The sequence below is a fragment of the Equus przewalskii genome, chromosome 14, assembly GCF_037783145.1.
Source record: "Equus przewalskii isolate Varuska chromosome 14, EquPr2, whole genome shotgun sequence".
NCBI lineage: Eukaryota > Metazoa > Chordata > Mammalia > Perissodactyla > Equidae > Equus > Equus przewalskii.
The window spans coordinates 19,946,849-19,961,296 of NC_091844.1; the positions used below are offsets into that span (position 1 = coordinate 19,946,849).

At 37.7% G+C, this 14,448-nt stretch overlaps 1 long non-coding RNA gene across 3 annotated transcripts; it reads left to right on the forward strand.

Annotated features, from left to right (window-relative positions):
* Nucleotides 1-252: 252 nt before the first annotated feature.
* On the forward strand, nt 253-14,165 carry LOC139075618 (uncharacterized). Of its 3 annotated transcripts, none has more exons than XR_011526222.1 (4): nt 253-1,433; nt 2,079-2,180; nt 4,337-4,409; nt 13,585-14,165. It is a non-coding gene; the product is annotated as an uncharacterized lncRNA (long non-coding RNA). The 3 variants fall into 3 exon arrangements; XR_011526221.1 differs by having other exon boundaries at nt 265-1,442; XR_011526223.1 differs by having other exon boundaries at nt 270-1,327.
* Nucleotides 14,166-14,448: the final 283 nt, after the last annotated feature.

Sequence of the window (14,448 nt, forward strand, 5' to 3'; positions counted from 1 at the left end):
CCATTCTACTAAGAAAATAGAAGTGAAGGTGAAAAAGAGATAAAAGTTTGGAGTGGGCCCATTCAATATGAAACCACCTGTCCACAGGTGGCTATTCTAACTTAATTAAAATAAGTAAAATTTAAGAAGTCAGTTCTTCAGTCATTCTACCTACATTTCAAGTACTCGATAGCCAGACAGTGCTAAGTCATTGGACAACACAGAATATAGAACATAGTCACCATTCCAACATCACAGAGAATTCTATTGGACAGTTCTGGTTTTGAGCATTCTAGAAAATTAGAGCAGATTGTAGACGGAGAAAATTTTTTGAAGTGGGACTAGGAAAGTATTTGGACTTCTGTTCTTAAAGAGTGAAGAAAGGGGAATCCTGAATGAGAAGACCTAGAGACAAACCTCACCTTTTTCTATTTTTGCCACCAAGACCACTTGACAAAAATATTTGGTTATTTTTAACTTCATAGTGATGACACAATAATAATTATTGAGCATAATTTTGTTTGAATCTTCTGCAAGGAAAAATCTTTATAGTTTTTTGTTTGTTTGATTTTCCTGCATCTACTTATAATAATTTATCTGTATGCAGAACATATCATACAAAAAGCTGGGCTGGATTCAGACGAAGAAGGAGTGAAAATTAGTGGAAGAAATATCAACAATCTAAGATATGCAGGTGACACCATTTTACTGGCAGAAAGAACAATGACTTGAAACGACTTCTGACAAAAGTGAAAGAAGAAAGTGACTAAGCAAGACTACATTTGAACATCAAGAAGACAAAAATCACGACTACAGAACAACTACACAACTTTAATGTAGACAACGAAGACATTGAAATTGTTGAAGAGTTTGTTTACCGTGGTTCAGTCATCAATGGAGATGCAGCCAAGAAATCCAGAGAAGACTGAGACTTGGAAGGGCAGCAAGGGAAGAATTAGGAGAGATCATCAAGTGGAAGGAAGTGTCATTAGAGACTAAGGCCAACGTTATCCACACCCTTGTATTCCCAGTTATTATGTACGGGGTATAAAAGCTGGACAGTGAAGAAGGCTGACAGGAAAAAATTTGATTCATTTGAAACCTGGTGTTGGAGGAGAGCTCTTCGGATACCCTGGACTGCCAGAGAGACAAACAAGTGGGTTCTAGAGCAAATTAAGCCTGAACTATGACTGGAGGAAAAATGATAAACTGAGGCTGGACCACTATGGGCACCTCGTGAGAAAGCAGGATTCTTTGGAAAAGACAATAATGCTGGGAAAAGTAGACGGCAGCAGGAAAACACAAAAACCAAATATAGGCTGGATTGCCTTCATAAAGGAAGTCAAAGGCATGAATCTACAGGAGCTGAGTAGGGCTGTTGAGAATAGGACATTGTGGACATCACTCATTCACAGGGTCGTCAAGAGTGAGAGGCGGCTTGATGGATAGAACAAGTTATAATGGTTTAACTTCTATTTAAATTAAAATTATTTTTTTTCTTGGGTGCTTATCTAAACCACTGAATATATGTATACAATCTATCTTTATAGTGCTAAAGCCAGTGAAAACTGATTGCTGAGGGTTTTTATTCAAGAAGTATTTTAATTTAAATTTTAATGATAACATTAAAAAATTAAAGGGACGGGTCTTAGCGACTTGGTTGTTATATTTATGACTTGATTTTTCTTGTCTGCTCTGGATAGGTGATACTGGAACTTGTTTTGCTAACCCCAACCTAACCCAGTGTTCCCTATTATCTCCAATAAGGATGTATAGATGTTATTTCTTTAGAATATACTCTCCACATTTTGATAATTTCCCATGTTTAAATCCTGCTACTTCGATGTAGGGTTCAAAACAAAACAAAATAAAACCACTGCCCAGCCTCCCTTGCTTTTAGAGACCAGATGATTTTAGTTTATCTTCTACCGAACAAATGAACACACATAAGACTTAATTCAGAACTGAGTAATATGAGAAAGCAAGCTGGACCAAGGACAATCATTTTTGCTGGCTTGGGTTTAGCAAAGGCAGCTAAGTTCTAGAGCTAGCCACTGGGGAGACTAACTCCTAATTCCATAACTTTCTGATCATGACAGAGACAGCATCGGTACTGCATCCAGTAAGAGCGGCTGTGGCTTCCAGTTGTTATCGCTTCCAAAGGATGGAAAATGGAGTGCAGGTCTCGAAACAGTAGCTATGTAAGTAGCTTTCGTATTCAGGGCTTCCTAATCATGGTGGATACCGCAGCAACCTTGCCGGAAGTCTCTTGGACTGCCTCTAATGATTCTTTGAGTTCTCTCTATTCCTTAATAAATCCCCATCTCTTGAAGCTATCTACAGTGGCTTCTATTGTCTACAGCTGAGATTCCTAACACACCAAGCTACTGAAGATTCAGCAACATAGAGGCCAGAACCAATGAGATCTACCCTATTTCAAAAGAAAGAGTTGTATTATTATTATTAAAAATAGTGATATACAATAACTTTCAGATAATTTATCATAAGCCTGCATTTTGCATCAGTTTTGCATTTTCTATGCCTAGGCTAAGTTAAAATTTTTTTAAAAGGAACAATATGACAGTTTAAAAGGCAATAGGATGACACACATTCTAGAATGGGCCATGACAAGTTCTCAAACTCATCTCCTAAGTAATTATATGAGAAAGGGCTAAGAAGTTGGCTGTGGTATTTGGAATAATCAGTCTTTTTGTACTTTTATAAATGACTTATTTCTCAAAGCCACAGAGGGAAAAAAAGACTTCAGGCTGAGAGTAATTATGGTACCAGAAAAGAACAAAATTGACCTGGCTTTAGAGAAGAGGGGAGAAAACTAGTTTGACAAACAGTACTGTCTCTTCCAGACCATTCTGACTTTCACCCTCATATTTTCTGGCCATGATAATAAAAAAAAAAGGTCTGATTTGCTTTGAATCAGAGACTGTGGGGCTCAGATGTCTTTGTTTAGGAAGATTTGAATTCTTGCTCAAAGTAAGTTATAAAAAATATTTTATTTTTATTCTAGAATTTCTCCCTTAATTTAGGTTCCTGGTAAGGTGTATTCAAGCTTCTTAGTTACTGTGGGTTTTTAAAAAATTATTCAAATCATGAGCATATTGAGTGGGAATAACAAGAAATTAAACAGGATTCCTAGTTACTTTCACTTTCTCTGTTTTCTCTTCTCAAGAATGTCAATACCATAAACTTATATTATGCAAATAGCCTCCTTATTGCCCAAAGCTCCTAATTCAGAGATTGGCAAACTTTTTCTGTAAAGGGCCAGATAGCAAATATTTTAGGCTTTGTGTGTTATATGGTCTCTGTCACAAGTACTCTACTCTTCTGTAGTGCAAATGCAGCCATGGGCAATACATAACTCAATAGGTATTGGCTGTGTTCCAATAAACATCTTCACAAAAATAGACATTAAGGGGCTGGCTCCATGGCTGAGTAGTTAAATTTGCATGTTCCACTTTGGTGTCTTGGAGTTAGCTGGTTGGGATCCTGGGTGCAGACCTACACACTACTCGTCAGGCCATGTGTGGCAGCATCCCACATAGAAAGAACTAGAATGACTTATAGCTAGGATGTACAACTATGTGCTGGGGCTTTGGAGAGAAAAGAAAATATTTGGCCTATGGGCTGTAGTTTCCCATCCCCTGCCATAAAAACAAAAACACTAGTTCTCTAGCTATAAAGTTTGAAAAATTCTTTAGAGAGGGATATAGCAGAATTTCTTAATTCAGACAAATGACATTTAATAAAGAATACCAGAAGGGGCACTAACTTTAGGTCAGGGGAAGAAAACCAAGTAATGGTTTCAACATATGCAAAATAAAACATCCGGGAAAGCAAAAGCTATTAACATGAGTCCAAGATCACATAAGATCTGCTGTCTGGAGCAAAATAGAGGGTTAAATAAGCAGCCACACATATGACAGAGATATGACAATGGGTAGAAATTAAAGGGGGAGACTTAAGCAGTCCCAAAATAGATTATACAGAGGAAAAGTTTGTGGCACTTAAGGAAAAAAGTTGCTTTAGCTAGATAACCTTTATGTGAAATGGGCTAGTACATAAGTAAGACTGGATGGGAACCTGCCAGTGTTAAGAAAATCTATTTGGAGCAGGAAGCAAGATGACAGAGATGCAATTTCTGATCTTTAGGAAGCTCCTTGGTGAATCAGGGCAGACAATGTCCTGTCTCATCATGGTCAGGGATAAACTTCCCCACTGTGTGTTCTCATGGTGCCTTTCCCCGACTCTAGATTCCCTCCTGATTGCATTATGTCCCAAGTCAGAAGACTGGCTCATACAAATGTATGACATTTATCTTGCTCTTCTGCTTCCCTTCCAGCACCCATTTGATGGACACATTTGTCTTCTGATGTAATGGCTATTGATCATTTGGATGAGATAAGCTGAAAAAGGTGAATACCACAAAGTGTTTGAGTGAATTATACTTAGCACTTAGCTTAAGAGGGTCTCCCAACAAACAAATGTTTTGGCATCTTTTCTTCTTTGAAAGCTAATTCTTTAGTGTGGTAGAAATTAGACAAAATTCCACTGATTTGGTGGTCGTTCTGTTGCCTGAAGTGAATCTTCATGTTGGACAGTTTCTTCAATAATGTGATGCATTCACTTATTGACGGGTATCCTCTTGGCAATGCGTGTAAACTTGATTTCACATTGAAGAGGATACATAATGGTTTAAGAGGCATCCTTCAAGTGCCAAGATAGAAATTTTCATGTTTGTGTTGTTAATTGAAGTTGTTTGATGCCCCAAACAGACAAGATCCAACACGAAGAGTATATAATTACCCTTTCAGAGTTCTCAAAAGGAACTTCTAAAATGCCATATTCAGTGAGATGCCACTTCCATTCTTCCTGTTTCTGATTCATTCTCCTTTCTCAACAGCTTTATTTCCATGGCTTTACACCAGGGATCGCCAAAGTGAGGTTCATGCACTCCTGAGAGTTTCGAAGATTATCCGGTAGGGCACAAGAAGATAATTCTAGAATTTGTGTCAGCAAATTCTTACTAAGTTGAAAATATTTATACTTTTACATTCTTTAATATACAAAATACACAATTAGGCACATAATATAATCTGTAATATAATCTATATGTTTATCCCATTAATATTTGATATGTAGATTGACATTGATGCTTTCGCTCGGTTTCTAAGTTAGGTGTTCCTGTGTCACATAGAATACCCAAGATATCTTGAGGAAATAGTGGGATTCCACAGTGTGGAATGGTTAATACTACAGAAATTAAGTAAAAGTCTCAGTACATTTCAATGTATATTATTTGTTAAGAATGATTTCAACACAAAAATCCAAGCCAGTTACAAAATACATGGATAATAATATTTGTTCTAAGCCACTAAAGAAATTTCAGAAAAGAACTAAGAACATATCAGAGAAGATAGACTCTCAATAGCTAATCGTTTCTTTAACAAATAGGATGTTTTGTAGAACATTTTTATGCATGACTACTGGTGGTGAAGCTGACTTGACCAGAATTAAAAAATATGAGAATTCCAGTCACTGAAAGGGATTCCAGATGGATTTTGTTGCCTCCGTCTTTTTTCTATGCCACTCTGTCCGTTCTGTACTTCCAGAGTGAGCTAACTTCTTGAAGCTTCCTTCAGTTATGCTGCCCTCCTCTTCATATGCACGCACTGGCCACTCAGAGTACGCATGATCTTCAAAAGTTTAAGACTTACCACTTTGTGACCATATTTATTTTTTCTTGTCTTATCTTCCACCCTTTTACTAAACACATTATATACTCTTGCCACATTAGACACATAAATATTTCTGAATAGCCTTATCTAGAAAATCAGGAACTTCTGCATTCCTCTTCTATATGTCAAATCTTCTCGGTTTTCCAAGTTAATCCAAATGGCACCATCATCATAAATCCTTTTCTATTGTCTCCATTTCTTTTTTATATTCTTTTTTTTTTTTTTTAAAGATTGGTACCTGGGCTAACAACTATTGCCAATCTTTTTTTTTTCTTATGCTTTATCTCCCCCACCCCCTCCCCCGTACACAGTTGTATATCTTAGTTGCAGGTCCTTCTAGTTGTGGGACGTGGGACGCCGCTTCAACGTGGCCTGACGAGCGGTGCCATGTCTGCGCCCAGGATCCGAACCCAGGCTGCCGCAGCGGAGCGCGCGAACTTAACCACTTGGCCACAGAGCTGGCCCCCATTTCTCTTTTATGTTCCTATTTTGTGTGGTTGTCTTATATTTTATTTCTTTTGAGAGAAGCAATTTTGTCTTATTTGACTTTGTCCCATACTAGGACTTTTTGTTGAATTGAATTGGCTCCTCTTCCCCAAAACCCAGTTGAAGGTCCATTTCTCAGAAAACTTTCTTGACTATTCATTATTTCTCTTAGCCCCATCACTGAATATCTACGGCCCTTTTGCAAGAAAAAAAATTATTTTTAATAGTTACTGCCGTGTGTTATGTTTCATACGTTTGTGTATTCCATAAGCACAAGGACCATGCTTTTTCTTAATCCAAACCTGATAACTCCTAACACAGAGTGTATTTAGTATATCATGCTTAGTAAATGCATGCTGACTAAACACATAAAAATTAACGTGTAATCTAAGGCTATAGTTTTGTTTCATAACCCATTTGGACAAAATAAAACTTTCCATGTGAGATTGTACTTTTCAAAGATGATCACAAAAATAGCTCCCATTGCACATGACACTGTTTACATCAAGAAGTGTGGTCTCTGTCCGCTCCTCTTGAATCTGAGTGGGCTAGTGACTAGTTTATAACCAATATAAGGTTATGGAAATGATATTGAGTATCTTCTGAATCTTGGTCGGAAAAGATCATACAACTTCTTGCTTTGCTTGCTGGAACATTCACACTTGGAACCCTGAGCCACTGTGTAAGAAATCTGACTACTCTGATGCTACCGTGCTGTGAGGAAACCAAGCTATATGAAGAAGCCACACGTGGGCTCTCCAGTTTGAGACCTTAGTTTTTGAGTTTTCTCATCCCAGGGTCCAGATATGTGAGTGAATGAGCATTCAAATGATTCTATCCTTCTAATGTTGAGTCAATGTAGCCTCCAATACTTACCATTTCAGGCTCCAGATATTGTGGAAGAGAGACAAATCATTTCTGCTTTGCTTTTTCTAAATTACAGAACAAAAGAATCTGTGGGTATAGTGAAAGGGTTGTTGGTAAGTTTGGAGTAGTTTATTATGCAACAGTATTACCTGCAGTGACTTCTTTTTGATTTTTTGAAAAATATTTTTATGCAAACACATGCGTTAAGAAATATAATCTATGATTATGTTTTTAGACATCTCCTAAATAACCATACATGGCCTCACAACTTTCAATATCCCAAACTCTAAAGACCTTGTCACCATCTTGGCTTTCTAATATAATCTCCTAATTTTCCACAGCAATAATTTGTAAGACAAAACAAGGTGGGAGCATGGAAGAAATTTTGACTAATCAGCAGAGGGTAAGACCTTTTTAATATTCCTCTGCAATCATATTTGATGATTCTTTCATACCCAGACAGTTTGTTTTGGGATGTCATCAACTTTAGTTATACGGACATGTTTTTTTGGATTTCAAAAATAAATAAGCTTCCTCTAAAATTTAGCAAACTTGCCGTCTGTTCATTGACATAGAGATGTAAGTATGGTTTTTCTCAGGAAGTTCAGCCAAATAAGGTTGTCCTATAATATCTGGCTTACCCAAAGCCTGGTGACCCCCAGAACAGCTGCCACAGGGGCAGAGGCAAGGAAAGGTACTAGAATCAGGGTGGCATTCACCATTTGCACTTTCACCCAGTGGGAAGTTGAACTCTGAGCAAGTCAATGAAATGATGCATGGCCAGGCGCTATATCTGCTATAAGCACATAAATCTGTACTATTCTACTTGTAATTTACAAGGACAATGATCCTTCTTGGTGACCACTGACCCTAGCTTTGACTCTTTTGCCAGGAAAAAAAACACTGAACATTTTCCAACCTAACTGTTTACCCATGACGTAGAAGAGCTTTGGCTGTTCATGTCCTGGGACTAGTTCCTGTCACGACAAAAAAGTACATAAAAAATGTTTCATGGATGGCAGAAGCCACATCTGCTTTAATATTTATCAATGGCTTTTATGTAGCCTGTTACAATCACTTGCTGAGTTTCTGACTCCAGTTTGCTTTCCTCATTGGAGCTGTGTTTTCTGTGACCCTGAGTTCTTGTCTTGCTTCTATTATCTTGCTAGCTTCAATATCAATTTCTTTGAAAATTCTGAGTGGGTTGAAATTTAATCTATTTGAAAAGACTGGCTTTTTTGGCTCATAGGCCAAGTAGGGCATTCAACCTTAGCTTAATCCTTGGATAATGTGTAGTATTTCTCTATAAAAGGTATCTGAAGTAGTTAGGTAAGTAGTACAAGATATATATTTTACACATGATTTATATTGGACGATAGACCAGCAAGCTAACTTGCTGACACCAAGCTTCCCCATGAATATTTATTGGCATTTGTTTATGAGCAAAGAATATTATCCTTGTTCACCAAAAATCATTCTAAGCTCAAGCTATTTATTACAATCAGGCCATAAATGGATTTACATTGTAGGGATTTTTCTTACCTTTTGCCTTTAGGCTTCAAAAGTTTGAACACATTTTCCAAGAAAATCTTATCCCTGCTTTTGGATATTCAGTCATAACACTTCAAAAGAGAGGTGGGATGGCAACATAATTTTTTTGAAAACTGTCATTATCTTGGTTAATCTCATCAGTTTCTTTCTGCCAACAGCTTCCTGTGGGTGGTACTTGTAACAGGAATGTTGTTTCCTCAAGTGGATAGGATTTAGAATTAAGGAAGCTCAGAAATACTAGTTTCTAGTATTATCAACTCACTGCTAAATATGGCTATACTCTTAGTGTGTATGATCATTTGCAAAAGCTAACTACAGTTTTTGTTTTATAAATGGGACTAGGCATATGACAAATTCACTTGAAAATCTGCTAAGACCTTGATAAACTGCTTTTTCTTGGAGGCTGGACACTGTGCCTGTACTTCTCTGAGTCCCTGCTTTGACTGCTACAAGGCATTTTTCTCTGATCCAAATTTGAGAAATTTCTCAGAGGCCTCATATCCTTGCATTTCAGAACAAATCTTCTAGGTTTGGACATCTCTCAGTTCAGATAAGATTGACATTTAGGGCCCGGCCTGGTGGCATAGTGGTTAAGTTCGTATACTCCACTTCAGCAGCCTGGGGTTCACAGGTTCTGATCCTGGGCGTGGACCTACACTCTGCTCATCAAGCCATGCTGTGGTGGCATCCCACATACAAAATGGAGGAAGAATGGCACAGTTGTTAGCTCAGAGACAATCTTCCTCAGCAAAAAAAATAAATAAATAAGAAATTGACATTTAACTTGCTGCCTTGGAGAATGGGATGTTGTGTATGGAATTATGTACCCCCTCCATAAATTCATATGTTGAAGTCCTAACCCCCAGTACCTCAAAATGTGACCTTATTTGGAACTAGGGTGATTGCAGATGTAATTCATTTAGATGAAGTCATTAAGGTGGGCCCTAAACCAATAAAATCGATGTCCCTATAAAAAGATAAAATTTGGACACAGTCACACAAACACAGGGAAAATGCCACGCGAAGATGAAGACAGACATCAAATGATGTTTCTGCAAGCCAATAAAATGCCACATATTGTCAGAAGCCCCTGGAAGCTAGGGGAAAGGCATGGAACAGATTGTCCCTTATAGCCCTCAAAAGGAACCAACACTGCTGACACCTTGACTTCAAACTCTAGTCTCTAGAATTGTGAGACAATTCTATCGTTCAGTTTGTGGTGCTTTGTTATAGAAGCCCTTGCAAACTAATATATGGGATTTAGAGTTAACAATTCTGGAAGGTTAATTCTATAACGTATGTCGACGATGATAATCCATAATCAAGCTATAAATGAAAATTTGGGTGAGTTTATTCTGAGCTTAAATCTGAGGATTATAACCTGGGAGAGTCTTTCCACAAAGGAACAGAGCACTCCAAAGAAGTAGGGGTATACAAGGTGGTTATATACCCTCAAAGAGTATGTTTCACATATGATTGAAATGTCCCTTTTACAATAGTCACGAGGCTGCTCTGTCAGCACAGCGATTGATGGAAACAGCAGATAGGTCTGCTGTCTCAGCGAACGCTGCAGGGTGGCAGGTGTGTTGCCTCCGGCTGGGGGGGGGCGGTCACAGATGAGCGCTGCAATCGGTTCCCAGCCTAAAGAAGGATGCTTAATCTTTAAGGAGATGCCAACGTTGGGAGGGGGAGAGAAGTTGCACCTCTATCTCAAGGGCCTTTTGCTCTTGCCATAGGGAATCTCTAAAGCAGATATACAATGCATACTCAACGGCCTCTGTCAGGCCCTTTTGGAAAGACAAGGTCAGGCTGAATTAGGTTTACACAAAATGGCTTCCTCATATACTCCAAAATATCCTATTACTTGCCATTTTTATTTGTCACCTGGAACCCAAATGCTCCATACTCCTATTTGTGTCCCAGAATGCTTAGGCCACAAAGACTACAATTCATCGGCAGTCTTTCTTTCTAACCCTTTGTGCATTATAGCACACAGTGGTTTACCTCTCTATTCTGATTAAAAGGAAACCTCAAGGTGTTTACAATATTACACATATATCATTTTCAAAAAAGTATACTCACATATTCATATTAGATTTACAACTGCAATATTGAAAAACTATTTGATCTATCATTAGCATAAAAATAAAATGTAATTTATAAATGAACATGTTCTCAAAAAATCATTTTTAAAATTTAAAAAATTTAAAGAACACTGCCTCCCCCCCAAAAAAATAAAATGAAATAAAAAGACACATTGCAGTCAAATTTCAGATCAGTTCAGTAATGGGAAAGAATCAGCTGAAACATTTGTTAGGTATAGGTATAGAAAAAATAATAGATACAATTTATTTTTAAAATTAATTATGAAGACCAAAGTTGATATTCCTGACTACGAGAACAGATGACATTTTAGACTTGACTTCGTGACAGGAATCATTTGATCCATGCATCACCCTGCCTTTTTAATGCCAGTCTCTACATTAAACTTAGATTTGATATTTGAAGTGGCTGGAACAGATAAACTGTAATGGTCATGTCCGGGAGGAAGGAACTTGGCTTTGCTGTTATTTTTTCAAGTGTATGTTGGTTTGACTTATTCCCAAGGAAACATATTGTAGGATTACATACAGGAGGCCAAGTTTTATATAGATATTTATTTAATTCTCAGAAAATCTATGCAAGGAGAATATGCTGTTCCTCTTTCTGCTAAAGGGTCATTTCATTGGCATGTGTTTTTGTGGAATAGAATTGATGTAAATCAAAGTGCATTAAATTTGCCTCCCCCCAAAACAAATAAGCAACCAAACCTATGTGTGCTTCTTATTTGATTCATCTGTTTGGGAAACAAGGTTCCATTTCTAAGTGTTGGCTTGATTCCCCTGTTGAAATGCCAATACTCTATCCACACCATGCCCAAGACAACCATTTTAAGTGATCATCATATTTTCCTCCTTAAGTCTGGCTGTAGCGTCAGAGATCTCAACACGGTGATCATGAAGCTTCAATGGAATTCTGAGTGTCAGTTTATGACTTGAAACATATTTGTCATCCTTGCTTATCGGTATCATTAACCGATATTTCACAGAGAGAACTAAATACTTAATTGAGAACGATTGAAGTTAATGTCTAGAATATTGCACGTGCAGGTTTATAAAACAACTGTTTTGAATTTGACAAGTATACGTTTGCAAGTTTTGTAGACTAGATAAATATATACGTTTACAAACGTGCACTAAATTATAAATGAAAATTGTACATCTTATCAATTTTTATACTCTATGTAATATATGGATTAAATTTTTTTTCCATGGAGGAATCAGGGTCATAGCTTTGACCTAAGCGCATTTGAAATTTCTCTTCCTGTCACTTCCTGAACCATCGATATTTTCTTTTTCCAGGCCAGCCCATGCAACATTCTGATTCCTGAAAAGTTATTTCATACTGGTCACTTTGATGGTTTGTCAATATATTAGGGTTTAGGTTCCAATTGCTGTTTATTCTTACACTTTGTCTATGATTTCTTAAAGTTAGGACTTTTATATACAGAGGTGTTTACTATTGTATTAGTTATCTATTTGGTGTAGCAACATATCCCAAAACCAAGCATTTCAATACACATTTATTACATCCCACAGTGTCTGGGGGTCAGGAATCTGGCTGGTTCAGGTTCAAGGTCTCTTATGAGGGTACAGTCAGGCTGTGGTCTCTCCAGAGGGATGCTCACAACACAGCAGCTTGTTTTCCCCAGAATGAGTGATCGCTCTTTTAACAAACCCTCCAGGTGATTCTGAAGTGTGCTAAGCTTTGAAAACCACTGACCTATAGGACTCTTTTGAAGGTACATGCCCTTTAAAAATTCTGACATAATTTCCTAGTGGGGAAAATCACTCTTCCCTTGGTATCACATTATTTCTGGAAATGTTGATATCCTTTAGTTGTGCAGGGGCAGGCGTAAAGGAAGCTCTCCCCTACCCCTAGCCTTGTTTTACCTATTGGGTATTGCACCAATCCACGAGAATGCAGGATTTCAGGTGTATAGCTACTCTCATAAATGCCTTGCACCATTTGTTCAAAAATGTCTCCTCTAAGCAACAGTGGGAGGAGTTTTTGGGGGGCAGGGGGCATCTAAATCTACCCGGGTCGATTACAGAAACACTCCTCTGTTTCCCCTTCAGTAAAACAAAACCTGTTAGATCTCACTTTGCTTCCCTTGCTGCATTATCTACAGTTCTCCTCTGCAGAGCAGTTGGAGCTTAGAAGCCTTTCAAACCTTCTGCTTAATGCCTGTCTTAACCTTTGCTCTGTAACAGTTCAAACCCAACAGCAGGCAGGTTACACCATAATTAACGTGCTTCAACAAACAGCAGGGACTCTGACTTACCCAGCTATTCACAAAGGGCAAGGCGAGAATGTTTTAGGATGCAACTTTGTTTTCCCATAAGTGGAGGCAAGTTTTCACATAAGAATTTTCTGTTTCTAACTTCCATGTCCCTGTGGTTAAGTTTTGAGGCTCTGTTACTTCAGGAACAAAAAGCTTTTAAATTTAACCCACTCTCAGTGCAATGTTTCTCTTAATGATAAATGGACATATTTCAAGCTGGGAGGTTAAAAGGTAAGAAAAGGCTAAACTAAAACCATCCTCACAGTACAGTGTTTCACTTAATGATAAATGGCACTGTTTTAACTTGGGAGGATGTAAGATTTTGCATTTGCTTTGATGCGGAGAAATAGCCAAGCGCTCAGTACAGCGGATTATTGATGTGGCTGAGAAAGTGGGGGCAAATGGCCGAGTGCAAGCCACCATTAAACTGAGAAAAGGTTAGTTTTTCCTCTCCTCTGCAAAACGCATTTTGTGCTACCTGGAAAATCACTTAAACTGTTGTCTACAGAAGAAAATTCAAACAAAAATATAAAAATTTTTATTGTCATCTTTTTATTTTTACAGAGAAAATTTTGGAAAAACCAGGACAAAGATCAACCAAAATAATCAACTCCTATTTTTCAAATCCTTGAACTTTGGAGCATTTGTAACTGGAAACACACCTGGAAGAACTTTCTGCTATTTTAGTCCAACGTGCCATGCTCATAAGAAGAGAAATCATCACATCATTTGTTGATCAGATTCTTGTGTCCACGGAAGAGCTTAAAAATATAAAGATGGCTTGCTTTCAGGTGAATAAAAGGACAAGTGAGAAAGAGGACATCATTTTAATACATTCAGGAGTCATGATGTCTACCCTCACAGATGGATTTTCATTGAAATGTCCCTCACTTGAGGATGAGCTTTCTCATTTCTTGAAAAGAACTGTCCACAATTAGACTATCCTCACTTGCGTATGACTGAAATTATTAGAGAGTAAATAGAGCATAGTATTGTGGTAAAATATGAAACTACCATTTAAAATGACAGTATGAGTTACTTGTAATCTACTTGTAGATTCTCAACACTCTAAAAATTAAACGAATAGGACTGCCTAGAATACCTAGATTCCTTTTGCATGAATAAATACAATGGCTCTCTGTTTCTTCTTGGCTTACCTGTAAATATATTCCCACTCAGCTCTAGTTCTCACCCTAATTTAAAAAAAAAACATATCACCAAGTCTCTCTCTCCTGGTTCATTGGCCTGACCAGTACTTCCAGGACATCTTGCTACAATCCACTCCCAAACTTAGACATTTCAAATCCACCATTTGTCTTTGCCTGCTGCATCTTTGAGAAAGAAGGACAAAGAAACTTACGTTCCTTTTGATCCATGCCCATCAATTTCCAATCATGATGCAATTCCCACAGTACTGTCACATAGGCC